The 24,162-nt window shown below is 37.0% G+C and overlaps 1 long non-coding RNA gene across 1 annotated transcript in view; it reads left to right on the top strand.

Annotated features, from left to right (window-relative positions):
- Positions 1-8,267: 8,267 nt before the first annotated feature.
- Positions 8,268-24,162, top strand: part of LOC139357585 (uncharacterized) — a 59,054-nt gene continuing 43,159 nt past the window's right edge. The window contains exon 1 of the long non-coding RNA XR_011611048.1: positions 8,268-8,406. This is a non-coding gene — a long non-coding RNA (uncharacterized lncRNA). The remainder of the gene's footprint in view (positions 8,407-24,162) is intronic.

The following is a 24,162-nucleotide window of genomic DNA, read 5'->3' as shown; positions in this document are numbered from 1 at the left end:
GAGGACAAGTCCAGCAGGTCTTTCATCCTTTTTTTTTTTTTTCGAGACGGAGTCTCGCTCTGTCGCCCAGGCTGGAGTGGAGTGGTGTGGTCTCAGCTCACTGCAAGCTCCACCTCCCGGGTTCACACCATTCTCCTGCCTCAGCCTTCCGAGTAGCTGGGACTACAGGCGCCCGCCACCAGGCCAGCTAATTTTTTGTATTTTTAGTGGAGATGGGGTTTCACCTTCTTAGCCAGGGCACCTTCTTAGCCAGGATGGTCTCGATCTCCTGACCTTGTGATCCACCCGCCTTGTCCTCCCAAAGTGCTGGGATTACTGGCGTGAGCAACTGCCCCTGGCCTGGTCTTACATCTTATTAATAGGTGCTTCAAAAAAAGAATCACAGAATAATACACAGAAAACAATTCTAAAAATAGTGAACATGATACCCCCCATCAAAAGTGCCCCTTAAATGTTCAAAAATATGAGTTAAAAATTAACCCAAATCAGGACATATCATGACATATCAGAAAACTGAAAACAAAAAAGACAATCCTAAAGCCTTCAACAAGGGGAGAATATATTGTTCACACACAGGATCAAAGATAAATGCCTTTACCATTGTCAACAGCCATAGAAGACACTAAAAAACAATGGAACGATGCCTTCAAAAGTCTGCAAAAATAAATTATTTACAATCTAGAATCCCATACCCAGTCAAATTATCATTTAATTGTGGCAGGAGTTGGGGAGGGAGAGACCAAACTACAGTAACTAAGACAGTTGATATTGAGAAAGGGGTAGAAAAGTTGATGAATGAAACAGAAAACCTATAACCCACATGTATATAGGTTTCTGCATCTAGAACAATGTCTGGCATATATCAGGCACTCAATAAATATATCTGGAATGTTGACTGAATACACAAACCTGGTACACAAGAGAGGCTGTATTGCAGGGTCAGTGGGCCAAGAACAGACTGTTTAACAATTGGTTGGAAAATGAAATATTCATATGAAAATAAAAAATTCAGATTATGATAGACAAAAATTAAGTAATTTCATATGAAATAAAGACAAAGTAAAACTTTTAGGAAAAAACACAATTTTTTTAACTTTATATGCATAAAGATTTCTTCAACAAGGCACAAAAATGTATCATACAAAAATAAAAAGATTAAGTCAGTCTACATTAAAATCATAAACTTTTGTTTATCAAATGATACATTAAATAGAGTATAAGGCAAACCTTAGATTGGGGGAAGATATTTGTGCACGAATGACCAACCAAAGATTAGTGTCCAGGATATTCCAAGTTCATGGATTGGAAGAATTAATATTGTTAAAATATCCATACTACCCAAAGCAATCTACAGATTCAATACAATCCCTATCAAAATACCAATGCTATTCTTCACAGAAATGGAAAAAAAATCTAAAATTTGTACAAAACCACAAAAGAACATAAATAGCCAATGCAATACTGAGCAAAAAGAACACAGCAGGAGGCATCACACTACCTGACTTCAAAATATACTATAAAGGTATAGTAACTAAAATGGCATGGTAGTGTCATAAAAACAGAGACATAAACCAATGGAACATAATAGAAAACCCAGAAATAAATCCACACATCTACAGCCAACTGATTTTTGACAAAGACACCAAGAAAACATATTAGGAAAAGGACAGTCTTTTCAACAAATGGTGCTGGGAAAACCATATAATCACATACACAGTAATGAAACTAGACTCCTATCTCTCACTGTATATAAAAATCAAGTAAAGATGGATTCAAGACTTAAATGTAAGAGGTAAAACTACTAAACTACTAGGAGAAAACATACAGGAAATGCTTCACAACATTGGTCTAGTCAAGAATTTTTTGGATAATATCTTAAACGCATAGCAACAAAAGCAAAAATAGAAAAATAGGATGACATCAAACTCAAAAGCTTCTGCACAGCAAGGTAACAATCATCAGAGCAAACAGACCACCTACAGAATAGGAGGAAATATTTGCAAACTATGCACCTAACAAGGGGTTAATATCCACAACATATAGAGACCTCAAACAACTCAGTAACAACCCGATTTAAAAAATGAGCAAAAGACCTGCATAGACATTTATCAAAAGAAGACATACAAATGACCACAGGTATATGAGAAAAATGTTGAACATAACTAACTAATAGAAAAATGCAGGCCAGGCATGGTGGCTCATGCCTGTAAATCCCAGCATTTTGGGAGGCCAAGGTGGGTGGATCACCTGAGGTCAGGAGTTCGAGACCAGGCTGACCAACATGGTGAAATCCCAGCTCTACTTAAAAAAAAAAAAAAAAAAAATACAAAATTAACCGGGCATGGTGGCAGGTACCTGTAATCCCAGCTACTCAGGAGGCTGAAGCAAGATAATCGCTTGATCCCAGGAGGCGGAGGCTGCAATGAGCCGAGATCGCGCCACTGCACTCCAGTTTGGGTGACAGAGTGACACTCTGTCACCAAAAAAAAAAAAGAAAAAAGAAAAATGCAAATCAGAACCACAGGGAGATATCACCTCACCCCAGTTAGAATGACTATTATCAAAAAGATATTGGTTAATGGATACAATGTAGGTCATTCAGGTGATGAACACTCTAAAAGCCCTGACTTGGCCACTACAGTAACAAAATTGCATGTGTACCCCATAAATTTGTACAAATGAAAAGAAGATTTAAAATAATAAATGCTGGTGAGGATGTGGAGAAAGAGGAACTCTTATATAGTATTGGTACGGATGCAATTAGTACAGCCATTATTATAAACAGTGTGGAGGTTCCCCCCAAAATTAAAAATAGAACTTCCATATGATCCAGGAATCTCACTGCTGAGTATATATTCAAAGGAAATGAAATCAGTAGGTTGAAGAGCAAACTTCCATGCAGTCAGCTTCCATGTTTATTGCAACATTGTTCCCAATAGCCAGGATATGAAATCAGCCTAAGATATGAAATCAACCTGATGATATGAAAAATTCATCAACAGAAGAATTTTTAAAATGTGGTATGTATACACCATGGAATACTATTCAACGATAAAAAGATAAAATTCTATTATTTGAGACAACATGGTTGAACCTGGTGTACACTATGTTTAATGAAATAAGCCAAGCACATGAGGACAAATCCACATAACATCACTCATTTGTAGAATCTGAAAAAGTTGATCTTATTAAAGTAGAGGGTAGAATAGTGGCTACCAGAGGCCAGGGGAGAGGAGAGATAGGAAGAGGTTTGTCAATGGGTACTGTTAGAGTTGGATTGAAGAAATTTGTTCTGGTGTGATATTGCACAGGGTGATAGTTAACAATAATGTATTGTTTAGGTCAAAATAGTTACAAGTTTTGAATGTTCTCATTACAAAAAAAAGATGTTTCAGATTATGAAAACACCAATTATCCTGATTTATTCATTACACAATGTATACATGTATCAAAACATCACACTGTACTCCATAAATATGTACAATTATATGTCAATTAAAAACAAAACAAAAAATAGGCTTCTGAAAAAAAAAAAAAACCTTAAGAATAAGGAAAAAAGGAAACCCAATAAAATAATGGGCAAAAGATACAAGGAACTTAACAAAACAAATATGAGTGAAAATATATATATATGAAAAGGTTTTCTATCTCATTAGCAATCAGAGAACATAAATTTAAACTATAAAGATATTGACAAATCAGTTTGATACACACCTGATGGGAATGTGGAGAAAGGAATTCTTATATTCTGCTTACAGGCACGTATACTGAAATAACCACTTGGATAAATTAGAAATTTTCGTAAACTTGAACATTTACATAATCTATAAAATTGTACTTTTATAGTTTTCTGCTCCTATATAAAAATAGACTTTGAAACATATAAATCATGTTCATAACAGTATTATTCATAATAGACTAAACATAAAAAAAGCCCAAATGTACATCAATGTTGGAATGGATAATGGTTTAATCATACAATGTTATCTTACCCGATTGTGAGAAAGGAAGAATTACATCCACATGTACCAACATGGATGAACCCTAAAAGCAAGACTGTGAGCTGAAAGCAAGTACAAACAGAAGAATTCATAGTGTACTATTGACTTCATGTTCAAAAACATGCAAAATTGGAAATTATATTGTGTAGGAATTGTTATCCATGAAAACATAAAGCCATACAGAAAACAGTAACTAAAAATTCAAGTTAATGGATCCCTGTTGGGAGAAATGCTGAAGTTGTGATTGCAGAAGGAAATGCAAGGGCCTTAAAAATTGGAACTATCCTATGTCTTAACTAACTCTATGTCTGAAACGAATATTCTGTGTCTTAAAAGAAAGGTAGGCACTTTTATTTTTTTCATATACTTTTTTGGTGGGTGATTATTTTACACTTTTTAATTTTAAAAATATAGAAAAAGTAAAACAATGGAACTGAGATATCAAAACATTTTACAGAACTGAGAATTTTCAGAAACTGTGCTTCTAGAAGCTTGCCCCGTCACTACCAGGAGAATTCTAACCCAACAAATAATGGGAAAGTTCTGCCTTGACCATTCTGATATATTTATACTATACCAGTTACCCTATGCTAAAAGCATTGGCTTTGGAAGAACAGTTCTGTTTGCAGTTTCTGAAACTGAGTGAGTCCCAGTTTGCACATTTATGCAGTTAGGATTGACAGCAAGGATTGTTTAAAGATGAAATGGGATTGTGAGAGATAAATACCTGGCATACTTCTAGCACCAACAAATGGTGGTTCCCTTCCCTTCACCATCTGTGCCACCCTTTCTTATTAAGCTCCCCAGTTATTTGTACCAACTCACACAGTTTTCTGAACTTTCGGTTTGCTTGCCATTTTATTTGAAAGTACTTTTACAAATATTATTGCATTTGATCTTCCAATTTAAGAAATTACTATGCGAATGCGAACACTGACATTCATACAGATGAAAGACAACGGCAGCAATGTCCAAAATTCTGGAAAAATCCTGGTTGCAACTATTACATCTGTTATTCTCAAAATATATCTTTTAAGTCAAGAGAAAAGCTCTAATACCGGACACCTAAATGACATCTCTTAGGCTACTACTTGACCCTAAAAGCATATCCTGTCAAATGCTCTTATTTGAAATTGGGAATTATATAATCACTAGACTGCTAAAAACCTAAAATTACAGAATCAAAGGGAGAACAACTCCAAGATTTACCCCTTTCAAAGAACTGAAATATATTTAAGAATGTTTCAGATACATTCACATCTTTCTGGAAAAAAAAGAAAATTCTCAACTGGAAATAGTGTAATTGCAACTCTGTGGCCTATTTTAGATACATTCCCTTGGGAAGAGCTGCCACTTAATTGTCAGCCCCATGAATTTAGAAGAATGTTTTATTCAGGCATCATCCCCAGAGCTCAAGACTTCACAGAGCTTAGAAGGAAACACTAACACATGACAAGGAATGCTCATCTAACAGCCTCCTTCCCCAATGACTACCTGACCCTTGACCTAATTAATTTTGTTCTTTTATTTTGTGGCTTTTCTACAATGAGAGTAAGTCACCAATGGCCTCAAATGCTAATTATGCAACCCACAACACACCCAGGAACAGTAAAGTGTACTGAGAAGGCATTATCTTCTTTTATCTTCCATCTTGAACAGTATTTTTGAGAGCAAAGCCTATAAAGAAAAGCTATGTGTCTCTATTGGCAACATTGTGACAGGCCTGTTCCTACAAGACTCAAAGGATTATTTCAGAGAATTTTATAGAACCAGGATGACCCATCGAGGGAAAGTCCCTTTCCTAATTGGCAGTGAAAAGTGAGTGTCACCAAAGCCCTGCACTGAGACCAAAGAGGTGGTGAGGAAGAGCTGTGCAATGAGCCATAAAACCTGACAAACCCTGGTGACCCGGAGTGACTTTAATGGCCACTCACAATCCATCCACATCCACTCACATATTTCATTTGTTCAGGCTGCTGCAAGAGGTGACAGAAAGGAAGTTGACTATTTCCATTCTTCTCATTTCTATTTTTGCCCCTCTTTGAGTCCTGGGTTTTTCCAAGAAAATCTTGTCCCTGGCTGTCAGACAAGATGTTCTGAGTTTTCATCAGCAGAAGAAGGCTTTTCGTATCAGGGCTTCCTAATCAATTTACAAATGAGAATAAATCAACTTTTGTTGAACTTTGAGTTTCACATGCTGAGCAAGGCACTTCACAAGTTGAATTTTTCTAAGAACCAATGAAAGATGAGTCAAAATTATATACCACCCCTCATCTGCACAGGAAAAAAAAAAAAACCTAAATAACTCTCTGTGTTATTTTACTGCTCTTCCTTTGCTCTTAAGCCCAAGTTCCACTGAGGACAGAAATTGCAAGAAAAAAAAACTTTATCTTGACAATCCAAGGTAGCTAAGTCCTGAGTAATTACTCAGTCTTTCAGGATTATCCCCCATTCTCAAACGTTTTTCTTTTCTACATCTCCACCGCGAGATGATAGGTAATAAGGTTCAGAGAAAAGCCTATCTAGTCTATTGACCTTCAGAGGAACCTAGGGTGAATCATGAATAAAGGTTTTCCAGAAGAAGAAAAAAAATGGTTTAACAATAAAGACAGGGAGAAAATTCCAGTTTAAGAGCAGAGCAACATTTGCACAGCTTAAAGATGAGAGAGGACCTGGGACAATCGAGAGCAAACATGTCTCCCGAGTGAAACAGAGAGCTGTTCTCCTTGAGATGAGGATAATGAGAACTACAGGTTCAAAGGTTTCCCTGATCAGAAAAGAGTTATAAGGTCCACATGAGGTAAACCAAAGAGTTAGCATCAGTACAGGGTGGGGAAAAGGTGAAGGATATTGCTAAAGCGAAATATAAGCTAAGTGGCAGTGAATGCGACTAGGCGTTACATCCTAGCAATTGTCCTAACCAACACAAGGATGCAGTTCAGGGCATTTCACAAACCAAAATTTGAAGAGAAACATTTGCTGGACATAGGTATTATCAAAGCAGGTACATGAGTGGGATGAGTGAGCAAACTGTGCCTGCCAGGAGTACCCAAGGAAGCCAACCCTGACTGGAGAAAATCTGGGAAAGTCAAGTTTAGACCATGATACCATACTTTCTTTCACAGATTCAGTTCAATCTGAGAGAAGATTGACAGCTGGAACTTTTTCCTCTGAAGACTGTGAGGAAAACACAGATACCCACTGATGGAAGCTAGCTTTGGGTAAGTTACTAGATATTGAAGGAAAAAAGTCTTTTTTTCTGGTGAGAAATTCAGACACATTTAGATTTGAATGTATCTAAAATATGTTTAAATTTATTTCTAGTTTAAAAGAGTTCATTAAGAGCATGCCACATATGGAGGGAGGAGAGCAAACAACTTTTGAAGCTTCTATTCTAAGAAGAGTAAGTCAAGCTAAGTTTGAAACTAGAAGAAGAGAAAATTTGAGCAATAAATTAGTGAGAAGTGAACCTTACGTTGAGAAAACAAACTTACCTGACCTTAGCTGTATACAACAGTCTCCTCCTTATCTGCAGAAGCTACATTTCAAGACTTCCAGTGGATCCCTGATACTGCAGATAACACTGAACCTTATATATACCATGTTTTGTTTGTTTCTTCATTTGCTTGTTTGTTTGTTTTCTGAGACAGAGTCTCGCTCTGTTGCCCAGGCTAGAGTGCAGTGGTGTGATCTCGGCTCAGGGCAACCTCTGCCTACCAGGTTAAAGCAATTCTTCTGCCTCAATCTCCTGAGTAGCTGGGATTATAGGCATGCATCACCACACCTGGCTAATTTTCGTATTTTTAACAGAGACAGGGTTTCACTATATTGGCCAGGCTGGTTTCAAACTCCTAACCTCAAGTGATCTGCCCACCTCAGCCTCCTAAAGTGCTGGGATTACAGGTGTGAGCCACCGCTCCCGGTCTACTATGTTTTTTTCCTATACCTACATATCTATGATAAAGTTTAATTTTTAAATTAGGATGAGTATGAGATTAACAACAATAAAAAATTACATAACAATATACTTGAGTAAAAGTTATGTGAATGTCATTCCTCTTTCTCTCAAACTATCTTATTGTACTGTACCCTTCTTGTTGTGATGATGTGAGGTGATAAAATGCTTATGTGATGAGATGAAGTGAGGTGAATGACATAGGCATTGTGAGGTAACATTAGGCTATGATGGACCTTCTGATGATTTATCAGAAGGAGGATCATCTAATTCTAGTGATCCTAGATCATGGGGCCATGGCAACGCTGATGGCTGAATGTCAGGAGCAGACGGTATGAGTCACTGATGGATGGGTAGCATGCATGATGTGGATACACCATACAAAGGGCGATTCGCATCCCAGTGGACAGAGCTGGATGAGAGGCTTCATCGCACTGCTCAGAATGGCAGGTAATGTAAAACTTATGAACTGTTCATTTCTGGAATTTCCCATTTAATATTTTTGTACTGCAGTTGACCTACAGATAACAGATACCATGGAAAGGAAAAGCCACAGATGACAGGGGACTATTTTGTTTCTTCTAATGAGTACTCTTAGCTATGACTATTATTGACAGAAATGTATCTGTCATTGTTTATATTTAAAGATATCTCTACACCCAGTTTGGCAAACTTATATTGTGTTTGTAGGGAATTTAATTTTATAGGAAAAACAATACAGGCTAGTGATCACAAGTGTGGCCTCTGGTGTTTGGATTTTAACCCTGGCTCTCCATTTAGCGCCTGTGGGATGTAGCTCACTTAAACTATAGAAACTTCCATATCAGCACCTAGAAAGTAGGATCATTTCCACATAGCAGTCTATTATCTTTAACGAATATGAGTTTTCCCCATTTACTGAGTCTACTGATACTCTATCATTATTTTTACATGTGCTTTGTAATTTTGTAAAAATTTGTAAATTTTAGTTCAGCTCATCTTCAGCAAGATCTTCAGCAATTCCATGCAAAATAGGCTGAGATGAGACCCCATAGGACAGTTTTTTCTTTCTTTTCACTAAACCAATTTTTCTAAGAAAGTTATTATCAGGATTAAGTGGGTTAGTATTTGTGAAGGACTAAGAATAGTACCTAGCCATTCCCAGCAACATAATTACTCAACAAGTGAGTATTTGCTGAGAAATATTTCTTAGTTTGTAACTCCAGAGCAGCCACAGGATTCCAACTTCTCACAGATGACTTTTTCTACCCGAGATGCCCATTGTGACTGCTGTGTCTTCCGGTCAAAGGAAAGAATTCTAGACCCTATTTAAAAGACAATACAGCCTTTCCCAACTTCTAGCTTAGGCAGGGAGCTCACTTCCAGACACATGGGACCCTTGGCCTTGACTTCTAACCACCCCCTCCCATTGTTTGTAAAATTCTAGCCTCTTAGGCCTATAGCACGTTTCTTTTTGTTATTCTTCAACTTTTGAGTTCTGGGGTACATGTGTAGGATGTGCAGGTTTGTTGCATAAACGTATGCCATAGTGGTTTGCTGCACAGATCAACCCATCACCTAGGTATTAGACAGTCCAGCATCCATTAGTTATTCTTCCTGATGCTCTCCTTCCCCTAACCCCCTCAGACAGTCCCCAGTGTGTGTGTTCCCCTCCATGTGTCCATGTGTTCTCATCATTCAGCTGCTGCTTACAAGTGAGAACATTCGATGTTTGGTTTTCTGTTCCTGTGTTAGTTGGCAGAGGATAATGACTTCGAGCTCCAACTATGTCCCTGCAAAGGACAAGATCTTGTTCCTTTTTATGGCTGAAGAGCATTCCATGGTGTGTATGTACCACATTTTCTTTATCCAGTCTATCACTGATGGGCATTTGGGTGGATTCCATGTCTTTGCTATTGTGAATAGTGCTGCAATGAACATATGCGTGCATGTATCTTTATAGTAGAATGATTTATATCCCTTTGGGTATATATTCAGTAATGGGATTGCTGGGTCAAATGGTATTTCTGCTTCTAGATCTTTGAGGAATCACACACACCGTCTTCCACAATGGTTGAACTAATTTCACTCCTTCCAACTGTGTAAAAGTGTTTCTTTTTCTCCACAACCTCACCAGCACCTTTTGTTTCTTGACTGTTTAGTAATTGCCATTCTGACTGGTATAAGATGGTATCTCATTGTGGTTTTCATTTGTATTTCTCTAATCATCAGTGATGTTGAGATTTTTTTCCATATGTCTGTTGGCCACATGAATGCCTTCTTTTGAGAAGTCTGTTCATGTCCTTTTTCTACTTTTTAATAGAGTTGTTTTTTTTTCTTGTAAATTTGTTTAAGTTCCTTCTAGACTCTGGATATTAGACCTTTGTCAGATGGATAGATTGCAAAAATTTTCTTCCATTTTGTAGGTTGTCTGTTCATGCTGATGATTGTTTTGCTGTGCAGAAGCTCTTTAGTTTATTCAGAACCCATTTGTCAATTTTTGCTTTTGTTGCAATTACTTTCAGCATTTTTGTCATGAAATCTTTGTCCATGCCTATATCTTGAATAGTATTGCCTAGATTTTCTTCTGGGTTTTTATAGTTTTGGATTTTATATTGAAATCTTTAATCCAACTTGAGTTAATTTTTGTATAAGATATAAGGAAGGGGTCCAGTTTCCATTTTCTGCCTATGGCTAGCCAGTTTTCCCAGCACCATTTGTCAAAAAGGAAATTTGTTCCCTGTTGCTTGTTTTTGTCAGGTTTGTCAAAGATCAGATGGTTGTAGGTGTGTGGTGTTATTTCTGAGTTCTCTATTCTGTTCCTTGGTCTATGTGTCTGTTTTTGTACCAGTACCATGCTTTTTTGGTTTCTGTAGCCTTGTAGTATAGTCTGAAGTCAGTTCGTGTGATGCCTCCAGCTTTGTTCTTTTTGCTTAGAGTCATCTTGGCTATTTGGGCTCTCTTTTGGTTCCATATGAATTTTAAAATAGTTTTTCCTAATTCAGTGAAGAGTGTTAATGGTAGTTTAATGGGAATAGCACTAAATTTATAAATTACTTTGGGCAGGATGGCCATTTTCAAAATATTGATTCTTCCTATCTATGAGCATAGAATGTTTTTCCATTTGCTTGTGTCCTCTCTGATTTCCTTGAGCAGTGGTTTGTAGTTCTCCTTGAAGAGGTCCTACACTTCCCTTGTTAGTTGTATTCCCAGCTATTTTATTCTCTTTGTAACAATTATGAATGGGAATTCATTCATTATTTTGCTCTCTGCTTAGGCCTGTGGCAAATTTCAATAGCTCTGTGGGCTTTTCAGATTTAACCTATTCTCACCCTCTGACTTTGTTTCCTCTTTATTTCTAACTCCTCAAAATTTCTCTTTTTTTGCTTTTGAGCTGGACTGTGGGATTTCTGACTTTGTTACATTGTAACAACTCCACAAGTTGGGAATGTGCTATTCGCACTTCCTACATCAGTTCAGTCTACCATATGGATTGGAAGTCACCTGCTCTACATACATAACCATCAACACCAATGGTAAAAATACAGTAGAATGCAGCATAGAGACAGCTCCCAAACCAGAAAATACCTAAAACCCTTTGGTGAGCAATAAATTTTAACATTCACACATAAAATGTTATCTTAACATTTATTACTATTAAGTTATTTCATGCAATAATATCTGATCATGTTTGCATTATTATCTGAAAACCAAATTCATTCACCCTTCTAATGCATTTCCATTGTTAATTAAAAATTCAGGGTGTAATTGTTCACTCTCAGGGATAAAATCACATTTCTTTTTAGTTCTTTTCTAGGTTCCCCAAATTATCTCCATATAGTTTTCTTTTTAATTAGACTATTAGCTTCTTCATTAAGATTTCATGCTGTTCTAAGTTAATACCTAATAAGCATTTTCAAAATACTGCGTGCAAAAGCTCAGTCTATTTTTATCTTTCTGAAGTAGCCAGAGATCATATTTTAAACTGATTTTAAAATTCTAATAATAATATTAATTGAAAAAGTTTTAAATAAACATACCAGGTAGAATTTTTATTTTAATTATTTAGCATATTAAAGAAAATTGAATTGATTCTGACTAAATGAGTCCCTCAAACTCCACCCAAACCATAGTTCTATAGGAAGAGACAATACTGAGGAAACAAATTATTCACCCAGTATTTTACTTCTACTCCGAGAAATTATCATGTAGAAAAGAATACTCTAAAACTCTTGACCAGAGCATGCTGGGTAATCTGTACTTTGTAGGAAGAGAGCCACAGCATGAATTTAATGAAAGTCAAACTGCAAAAGAAAAAAAATATTTGTCCAGCCTGAATGTCTCAACAATGGTCACTTAATTAAATACATTATGGTACAGGCATATGACAAAAGATACTATCCCATAAAAATAATATTATAGACTATTCAACAGCATGGAAAGATATTGATAATATTTTGATATGTATGATTCTATTTGTCATAAAATGAAATTTCCCTGCAAATAAAGAATCTGAAAATATGGGTGGATCCAGGTTTTGTACAATCTAAATTTTAAAAAATAAGAAGAGAAGCCATTTTAGGAAAAAACACAAAATGATGAATACAAAATTACGTTAAGTCCCAGTCAAGGCCCGGAAAGGGACCTATAGGCAAGCTTCATTAGTTCCATATAAATCTGTCTTTGTCTGAAAGATTATACCACAAAATTTTAACAGGTATACATCTAGAAAAGAGGATTGTCAGTTATCTTTTTAATATTCTCTCTGCCCGCCATTATTTTTAAATTTTTCTATAATAAAAGAAACAATTACTTACTTAATAGGAATTCTAATATTTTTTAAATAAGCTTTTACAGAGGAAGGTACAGGTTACCTATTTTGTCCAGCCAAAGCAAAAGAATATTGATTTCAAATGTCAGAGCCCATCTGGGCCAAGTATATGCTTATAACAATATCTGGAAAGATTGTCTGAAAAAATACTAAGACGACAAACTGTTGAGAATGACTGAATCCACATTCTGTAATGAGAGCTCAATGGATTTTACTTTATGCTAACTACTAAATATAAAAATAATCAGCAGATGCAATTTTTCTGATATAAAATGGTCACGTATCCTTTATGTCTCTTTTTCATCACACACTGTGTAGAATTACAAAGTCCTTATTAATTCTGTCTCTTAAAAAAATTAAAGTCCAAACTGTTTCTCCATCCCCTACTATTCTGGTCCAATCAATCATCAGCTCTGGCAGGAAATACTGTAATAGCCCTGTCAGCAGTCCCTGCTTCCATTCGGCCCCCACACACCATCACAGTCCATTCTGCACACAGCAGCCACAGGAGTCTTTCAGAAGCACAAACCAGATCATGCTGCTCCTGCCTTAAAACCCTTCAGTGGCTTCCCAACGCACTAGGAATGAAATGCAAATATGATGCACAGGGCCTACAGGCCTCTGCATGTTTTGTCTCCTGCCTACTCCCCAGGCTAACTCCTTACAGTTCTCCCTTGGCTCATACTCATCCCATCACACTCCTCACCTGCCTACGCCTTAAACAACAAGTTCTTCTGCTTCATTGTGTTTGCACTTTCTGTTCTCTCCTTCTGGGCTGTTTAACCCCCAGTTCTTCAATTGTCTGACCACTCCTTACTCGGAAGATTTCTGCTGGTTTCTCATTGCCTCACTCTCTTAAAGCTATGACTCTACCCACCAGGCCTCCTACTTTCTAATGCAGCACCCAGAATATTAATGGAAGTTATCCCTCAGGGGTGGAATTGCAGATTTTTTTTCATCTTATATACATTTGGTTTACTACATTTTCTAAAATGAACATTTATTTCTTTTCTAAGAGGAAATCATTAAAACATCTGTAGACCAGAAAAGACAATTCATTTATTTGTCCTTGTATATATTCACTTAAGACTACTGACAATAATTTACCACATAGTCCAGAATTTTTAAATCTTCCATGCTCCAAGGGTATTCCAGTTCATTGAAGGGCCTGTTCAAATGTCAGTCCATTGTGAAGATTTCACCCAAGAAAATATGTACGATCCTCTTTTATATTCCCATATCATCTCATAACTAGTACTACTGTAGCTCTTATCATACTATGTTATTAGTTTATACTTGTTTCCTCCACCACTCAAGATTACTTCATCACTGTATCCCCAGTATCTGGCACAGTACAGCACTCAGGACGTGATCCTTCAAAGGCCTCCTGTAATTTCTACTCTTTCTTTAATAAACAAGGTATAACATCTGAGAGGCAGCTATCATGACCCCTTCATACATGCAGAATATCTCTAATTACTTATATAGGCGTGAATGAATGGTTTCCAGATCCTTCGAATTCCTAGTCCTTCTCCTTTGAACATGTCCCAACGTTTCTTAGAGTGCGGACAGTTCAGCCTAAGGTGAAGGAGAATTATTACCTCCTTCATTCTGGAGTCTACTTCTAGTGATATATCCAAGATCAAGAGTGCTTCAGCTTATTAGCAGTCACATCACTCTGCCCATACTTAACCAATTATCAGCCAAGACTAAGTTTTCACTAATATGCATGCTTCCCGTACTATACTTCTATAGCTGATTTTAAGGCCTTTGTGCATAAGGCACATTTTTCTTTATTTTCATCTTGTTAGACTCAGTTCACTTTTTCTGCCCCTAGGCATTCTTAAATATCAAAGCTACTCTTCTAGCTACTTGCCATCTATAAATGTAATAAATATGCTTTCTACTTCTTTGTCTAAATCATTGAGAAAATGAGACCAAAGAGAGTCAGTACAAAATGTCCATTGCTAGTTGGAGCATAGACTAATATCCAATATATTATATACTGTATATATGTATATGTATATATACACACATATAACATCCAATATATGATGTCATTATATGTTAAGTGACATAAAGGAGATTCAGAGCAACCAAAAGGAAGAGGAGAAGAACACACTCAACTGGGGAAGTAGAGAACAGAAACACAGACAAAATGAGAAGGGAAACAGTTTAGGTAACATTTAATAGAAGGGATAATATTTGGACAGCTATTGAAGGATAAATAGTATTGCAATCAGCAGAGTCATGCTAATGGATATTCCAAGCATGAAAAGTATATTCACAAAGTTCTGTGGCAGCAAATCACATAATATATTCATTCATTTAAAATGTATCTACTATGCTATGTGGTAGACACTGTATTAGATAGGAGGACATGGTAATGATCAAAAGCAGACACACGGTGGTGCATGCCTGTAATCCCAGCACTTTGGGAGGACAAGGCGGGCGGATCACAAGGTCAGGAGATCGAGACCATCCTGACTAACACGGTGAAACCCCGTCTCTACTAAAAATACAAAAAAATTAGCTGGCCTGGTGGTGGATGCCTGTAGTTCCAGCTACTCGGAAGGCTGAGACAGGAGAATGGTGTGAACCTGGGAGGCGGAGCTTGCAGTGAGCCGAGATCATGCCACTGCACTCCAGCCTGGGCGACAGAGTGAGACTGTCTCAAAAAGAAAAAAAAGCAGACACAATGCCTATCCTTGGTACTTATGGTCTGACCAATGAGACAGATACAGAAACAAACAAATGAGAAGTTGCTAGTTTGACACAAGAATATATTTAAATACAAGCACATTTTCTAGTTGTGTAAACACCTTGGGTAATACTGAGGCATAAAGCTGGAAGATGAAATGAATCTAAGAATGGTGTGTTATGGATGCTTGGCTATTAATAAGAAGCAGTGGGACGCCATTAAGCATTCTTGAATAAGGAGGTGGCCTAATCAGAGATAAGGTTTAAGACAAATAATTTGTCAGCAACTTGCAGGATGGGCTGGGTGAAAAAGAGCCTGATAATTGGGAAGTTTGGTTGTTAAACCAGGGCAAATGTCTGAATGAGAGATAATGAAGATCTACACTACGGTTATATAATTGGGGATGGAATGTAAGAATTATTAGGGAATAAGATATCAATAATGTATGAGCTGTAGGTTGAATAAAGTAAAAAGGGAAAGTAGTCACAAATGAGGCCAACGTGTAAATCCAACTGACTGAGAAAGTAATGATAATTCCTTCAACTCTAAAAAACCTGGGGAGTTGGAGAAGGTCATTGACCTGGTTTGTGAAGAAAGATGCAAAGACAATATCTAGGAGGCCACATCCATCAAGAAGCTGAAAGTGAGGTGATAGAGCTCAGGAGAGAAAGGGAGGCTAGAGAGCAATGGGAATTGAAACCTTGAGAATGGATCCTATTACTGAGAGAAAAATTAAACAGAAAGAAATGCTAATTTTCTGACCTAGGACTTGGATAGAGCCCTCTAGAAATAGGCCAGAGCAGAGAAAGAAGGCAGCAAAGGAGATTGAAAGATCTATTTGAGAGGATTTTCCAGAGAAACAGAACTAATAGGATGGAGATAGATGTAGATATATGGAGAGAGGGAGAGAGTATAACGAATTGGTTCATGTAACTATGGAAGCCAAGAAGTCCCACAATCTTCAGTCAGCAAGGCGGAGATACAGGAAAATCAATGATGTTAAGTTACATTCTGAGTCTGATGGCCTGAGAACCAGAAAAGTTAATGGTCTAAGTCCCAGGCCAAGGGCAAGAGAAGACCAATATCCCAGCTTATGTGGTCAGGCAGAAAGAAAGCAAATTCTCCCTTCCTCTGCCTTTTTGTTCCATTCAGTCCCTCAATGGATTGGATAATGCCCAAACACACTGCGGAGGGCAATCTGCTTGACTCAGTCTATAAATTTAAATGCTAATCTCTTCCATAAACACCCCAACAGACACACCCAGAAATAATGTTTAACCAAGTATCTGGGCATCCCATGGCCTAATCAAGTTAACACATAAAATTAACATTCACAAAGGGAAGCTTCTAGAAAGTCACATCCACCCTCTTCTTTCAGAAGGACAAACTGCTAACAAAGGAGAAAAGAAAGTTCAACATCAGATTCTTTCACTATTCTCTCCCTGCTATATTTATGAGGCACCTGTCGTTGCAGCACAGCCTCCTATGATACCTGGTTGCCATTATCTTGCAGTAGAAATAACCATCATCCTGTAGTCAATCCACATGGAGTCACTGGCAATGGGCTCCATGTGCACCAGCCGAGTCAGTTCACAGGGCAAGAGGTACACATTTGGTTTGATATGGAGCATGCTGGAAATTCTCTACACCACATTATATTAGAGTTGCTTCTACAAATTTGAAGGCACTATGGCTTCTCACTTTTGTGTGTGTGTGTGTTTTCCACTAATATCTAGTTTTATTGGAAGTATAAGTTCGCACTTGCTCATAGGAACATCTAATTTGGTAATGCTGGGGCACTATAAGCATAATTTGCATCTTAGTATCTTATGGAATATAAATGAATTCATAATGCATTTCTTCTATTAAATCAAGAAGACATAAGAAGAACTGTAATGTTCACTTCACCAAAGAACTTATTACTTCATACAACTTGTATCACATGAATTATCAGTGGACACAGAGAGTCCAGTATCTGTATACACCTCCCTACATGTACATACACATGCACTTGTGCATAGAAGTACATACGGTCAGGAAAATCTAGAGGAGAAACACAGCAGCCTTTCTAGGGAAAGATGCCCAAATCTGAAATTTTATGCCATAGGAGGAAATAATAGCAGTTTCCACCCATATTATTTCTTCAGTAGCCATACATACACACAAATTCGAGCAGGCAACATGACCACAGGGGCCCGACCTGCTTGGAACTAATCCATTTAGTACTTTCAGAAATAGATTCAGATCAAAGTACCAACTAATTCAAGTGAAGAGGCACACAAAACATACACACACACAAGTGTTAATGGAAAGAGATCATAAGGGATTGCAGTATCTGGCAAAATGCCTCACCAAGAAACCCACACACCAATAAACATTCTGAAGCAGCTGAGTTAGCCTAGATTTGGTTTCCATGGCAATAAATACTGAATGGAGGTCTGCTACTACCTATCCTAAGGAGAAGGGTCAGAAATCAGTAAAATACTTCATTTAATAATAAAATATAATTATCAAAACCAAGCACTCACCACTTTCATAAATAGCTGTTTTCTGAAATTGTAAATTTTTACCCTGATTAAAAACAAAAAAAGGGAGGATTTACAAAGTCTTCAAATAGGTACTTTCATGTTGAACCCCAATAGACCTACAACAATAACAAACAGATGATTTAGGGCTGACCCCCCAAGCCATTATGCCTGAATCTTGCCACCTTGAACAGTGCTTAGCAAGCACCAGAAGGGGCTGTAACAATGGGGTCCCCTATAACCATGGTCTTTAGAATGTCACAATTCCCCTGTAAAGAATGACCTAAGGGATGCAGGGCTGTTGCCAACAAATGCTTTATGCAAGAAGCACTTCTGACTATTTCTTTGCTAGAATGAAAATTTAACTGTTATGAGGATCAAACAACAAAGACATCATACACTCATAGCTGGTAGATATTTTCCCAACGACCTGTGAGTTGACTTTAACTTCTTGTACTTTTCCCTCAGGGATATACTGGATAAGACTATATCCTAAGAATAGAGTTCTAGAACGTCTCAGAAATTTATCTGGCCTACTCTACAGAAATCACTTAAATCTAATGTAACAACATGGGCAAAGTAAGCTTGCCTTCTTTCAGAGGCTGGAACCAGAGAGAGTGGTGATAATTATTTATGATTAACTGCATCACTCATTCTGCTTTCAATGATTCACTACACACTTGGTCTGTATCTGGCATGCTGTTGGACACTCAGTACACAAAGACAGAAAATAGGGAAAATAATAGAAAGCCTTGCCCTCAAGAGTTTACAGTCTAGCAGAGACTTAGGATGAAGTCAGAACTTCTTCGTGTGGCCTTCAAGACCCTCTGGAATGTGGGATTGAGGCCGTCTGCCAGTTCTTCAGTGTCATCTACCTTAACTTCCGTGACCATGTTGCAGCCATTATTGTTCTTTCTTGGCTCTCTTCTTCCAGTTTTTCCACACTGTTCTCTGTGGTTTTTCCGTCTCTTCATCTGGATAACTCCTAGTTATCTTTCAGGTCTCAACTTAAGCATCACTTTCCAGAACCATTAGGTTCTCCTCTCATATGTTCTCATGGTTTCATATTCTTCCTCTATAATAACTTCTCACTTTAAAGGTTTTCGTTTTCAATTGTCTACCAAGCTCAGAAAGGGTTGTAATTAATTCTTCCAAGTTATCTTGTATCCCCAGATGTAAGCACTGGGTCTGGCACAAATCTCAAATATTTGTTGAATGAACGAAATTGCTGTGGGATAGCTGAGCACAGAAGCACTAATTACGATAACATGGCATGACATTCAGCACAGAGATGCTGCTGCTGCTAATAGCAATGTTGATTGTGATGTAGCAATGCAGCTAAACAGATTATGAATTAATCTGAATGCCTTTTATGGAATGCAGACATTTCTATAGTGCAGGATCTATATCTAGTTAATTCATTTTCTACCCAACAAAACTGCCTGAAACTTCTGATGGCTTAGTAATAACTACAGTAAAAACACACAAATTAGACTTCAGATATTTGGAATTAAGAGTAATTCTCACAGTGTGCTGAAGTTTCCATGCTTCCTCAATTACAAAAGTTTACTGAACAAATGGTGAGATGAGTGATTTTAATAAGCCGAACCATTAGCTATGTTCTCAGGTGTAATATACTGAACATTCAACCAAGAGTCAAAGAGTTGATTCTTTTACCAACTCTGCCACTAGCTAGCTCTCATGGACCTCTCTGCATCTGAATCTCCTCATCTGTAAGGTGAGCAGGTCTGACTCCATGATTTCCATACAGCCCAAGCCTTACCTGAGTCTGAAAAAGCTCATCTAATTAAAAACAAATGGTTAATAGGCTAATTATTTTAGGTAATCAAGTCTCCAAGGGCTTTTAACGCAACAAACATATCCTGAAAAGCAGCTACAATATTACTCTTAAAGGCCAACATGGAGGGTCATACCTGTAATCCCTGCACTTTAGGAGGCCAAGGAGGGACAATCGCCTGAGCCCAGGAGTTCAAAACCAGCCTAGGCAATGTAGGGAGATCCCATCCCTACAGAAAATATAAATAAATTAGCTGGTGTGTGGTGCACACCTGTAGTACTAGCTATTCGGAAGGCTGAGGCAGAAGGGTTGCTTGAGCCAGGGGGTTAAAGCAGCAGTGAGCCATGATTGTGTCACTATACTCCAGCCTGGACAATGGAGCAAGAGCGAGAAAAAGAAGAGAAGAGAAGAGAGAGAGAGAGAAAGAGGGAGGGAGGGAGGGAGGGAGGGAGGGAGGGAGGAAGGAAGGAAGGAAGGAAGGAAGGAAGGAAGGAAGGAAGGAAGGAAGGAAGGAAGGAAGGAAGGAAAGGAGGAAAGGAGGAAGGGAGGGAGGGAGGAAGGGAGGAAGGGAGGGAGGAAGGAGGAAAATTTATTATATTACATAAATATTCTCTGGTATTCACTAGATCTCACTATACTAGCTCATATTTGCTGAATTTATGACTGGAATAAATCTCTGCACCCCATCGAAGTGGAGCAAGAAGCAAAGAAATCACGCTCACAGACATCACTCATCTCATCTCTGCAGGTTCAGGGACTAACCCATAGAAACAGACACAACAGGATCAGCTCAACAACATCAAGGAATGTAGACCTCTACAATTCATCTCCTGACAATAAACTGGTTCCCTATCACAAAATCCTATAACAAGACAATCAATAACTTTTTAAATCATTTAATCTACCCAAGCATGAATTTTACTAACAACAAAGATAACTCTTACCAAAATAAATATCAACTACATTATCTCAAAAAATGGACACCAACACCTGTTAAAATATAACAACACAATAAAAATGTCTTAAGTTATGAACAAAAAGAATATCAGCCAGTCAGTTGGGTAACTGAGCTCACTGAATGTAATTTAGGAGGTCATTGCCTTTTTTTTTTCTCTATATTATTAGCATGGGGACACCCAATTTCCTCTGCTTTCTCTTCCTAGTTTAATTATCCTCCAACAATTAGGTAAGTTTCCAATAAACATACAAATTGAAAAATGTAAACTAGAAACATTTTCTAGGGAGACAATTTGCTTCATTCATCCATCCATTTATTCATAAAAATAGCATTATTTTACAGTTCAAGGTCCCAAGGGCAATCTAATTTTTAAATTATAAAAAGAAGGCCTTGGTTTTGAAATGCAAACTATTGAAGAGATAAATAAAATATATAAAACAACTAGAAATCAATTTCAAGTGTAAGCAAGAATTAGAGAATTGAGTATAATATGTACACAAATGTACAGAAAAATAGAACCATCTTTGGGGCAAAGTTAGTGTTGGAGGTTGCCCTAGAAATAAATGACATATTAGACTTCAAATAAATGGTTGGATTTGTTGTAACAGAAACCAGAGAATTGCTCAGAAAATGGGAAGAGGGAGCACATAACAAGGATACAGGAGCCAGCTTGAAGCGGCTCTCACTGGCCAAACCAGAGACAATTTCAGCAGCAAAGAAACTTAAGCTCAGAAATAAATTGTCAACAATTGAAAGAAAAAGGAATCCACGAGCCCATGTGGATAGTAATTAGATAAATAAGGGGATAGTTAGATATTAAGTAAGCAAAGAACTTTTTATAGTAGAATAATGAGGATCAACTGGTATTTCAACATCTCTTTGACAGATTGTGAACGTTTCAAAACCAGGGACTGCTTTTTTAACCTAAAAAAGGTCCCTTTGGACCTTAAACTACTCTAGTTATCAGATCGATCAATCAATGTCAAGTAATTCTGTTTTGGTGAATTAATGAGTGAATAAATAATTGAATGACTCACAGTCTTCCTAGAAAACTGCTCCTATTTTACACTTTTCAGTTGACACGCTAGTGCTGGAGTTGGAAAATCATCATTTTGCCACCATTATGGTAAACACTGGATCAGACAAAAAATCCTTAATGGACACTAATTCAAGAAGAAAACTGAGAAGAAATAGTGTATTTCTGTGTCTTCATACAGACTGCTTATTAGTTGCAAAGGAGGAAAATAGTAACATACAGTGGAGAAGTGGGCAACTATAGGCTGGGTGATCAAAATTAACATGGGGACTGAGGGACATACAGACATCATGTGTCTCCAGATGTGATACCCTGAGAAGAACACGGTGTCATATGTGCAGTGTTCTAGCCAAACCTACATAATCCCATTCCAACCATGATTAGAAGAAACAGGAGACAAACACAGGTGAGAAATATTATTTTTAAAAGCAGAGAGGACAACTAAAGTCTTCAAAAATATCAATGTCAAAAGACAAAAACTGTGGATATGTTTCAGATTAAAAGTGGCTAAAGAGACATGAGAACTAAGTGTAATCTCTAACCCTAGATTGGATCCTGGGCTGAAGGGATAAATGATATAAACTTTATATTATACTGTCCTTTATTATAAGAAACATTATTAAGTCAATTGAGAAAATTGAAATATGAATTATAAATTAAAATACTGTATTATACAGATATATATATACACACACACATATGTATGTGTGAACATACACAGATAAAGAAGGAAACAGAGCAGATAGGGCCTTCTGTAATCTGGTAATGCTCTATTTCTTGACTTTGCTGGTGGTTACAAGTATATATGTTGTATGCAATTTTTTCATATCTTACCCTTTTAAAAGTTAAAAAGTGATATAAAATACATGCATACACACACAAAGTGCCATCGATTTATCTAAACAAATGCCAACTGAAATTTGTCTATGTTGTTGGCACAAGAGCTACAGAAATGAAGAGTCAGTGGGTCCCTCCTGGGAATTCCAAATAAAGGAAAATTTAAAACTTCCCTCACATCTCTGGACACTACAGCATCCTGAACTTGCTTCATGGACCCCATACAGTTCGTCATCCTCTCTCAGAACAAAGTGGAGCCATCAAGATTTTTTTTTTATCTATAAGATTTTGGTGGCATATAAATATAATACAGATCGGAGGTAGACAAGGATTGTGGATCAATTGCTAACTCTGGTTAGGGATATAGCAGTAAGTTATCAAAGCAGTTATTTTGTTGTTACTGATATATAGTTTTATATAGATATATAGTAAAGAGTAAAATCATGAATATCCAGCTCTATGAATTTACACAAAGTTAACATAAACATTTATGTACCCCTCAAATACAGAAATAAAATATTACCAGAACTTTTTCTTAAAAACTACACTTATCCTCTCGAAGACTACCATTATTTTGACTAACGGTTTTGTCAAGTTTTGAATTTTATGTAAATAGAACCATACAGTGTGGATTGTTTTGCATTTGATATCTTTCACTCAGTGTTGAGTTTCATATACATTGTTGCAAGTTTGTTGATTTTCATTGCTGCATTGTATTTTCTCTATTCTACTATTAGTGGACAATTTAGGTTCCCTGTTTGAGAAAATTATGAATAGTAGTACTATGAAAATTTTTGCACGTGTTCTTGGTCCATATATGTATGCTTTGTTGCTTAATATAAAGATAGAAAGAGAATTTTTGGATCATAGAGTATATGCATGTTCGGCTTTCATGGACACTGCCTAACAGTTTCACAAGTAGCAGTGCCAATTTATGATCACACCAGCATGTATGACAGTTCCAGTTGCTTTATATCTTCTCTAATGTTTAGAATTGCCAACCCTTTTGATTCTATACCTTTTCATGCATATTAGTGTAATTTTAACTTCAATTTGCCTGATGACTAATGAGACTGAGCACCTTTTCTTATGTGTTTTGGCTGCCTGGATATTTTCTTTTACAAAGTGTCTGCTCATGTCTTTTGCCCACTTTTCTTTTGGGATGACTGTCTTTTCCTCATTGATTCCTATGCATTTGTTACATACGCAAATAAGTTCTTTGTTGAATATATGTACTGCAAGTACCTCCTCTTAGTCTGTGGCTTATCACTTAACTCTGTTAGTGGTGTCTTCTTATAATTAGAAATCAATAATTTCATTGAAATCTAGTATTTCAATCTTTGTGTTTAATGCTTTCTGATATTAGGAAATATGTGTGTATCAAAAGGTCATGAAGATGTATCACTGTTTCTTTTAGAAGTTTTATTGCTATGTCTTTTAATTTGGTATAAAGTAGGGGGTCAAGATTTGTTTTTTCCTATGACTTTCTAATTGATCCAGTTGGAAGGATAAGTCTTCTTGATAAATATCCCTTCTACAGA

This window comes from Macaca nemestrina, chromosome 12 (genome assembly GCF_043159975.1).
Source record: "Macaca nemestrina isolate mMacNem1 chromosome 12, mMacNem.hap1, whole genome shotgun sequence".
In the NCBI taxonomy this organism is placed as follows: Eukaryota; Metazoa; Chordata; class Mammalia; order Primates; family Cercopithecidae; genus Macaca; species Macaca nemestrina.
This window is presented reverse-complemented; position numbering and strand designations above follow the sequence as displayed.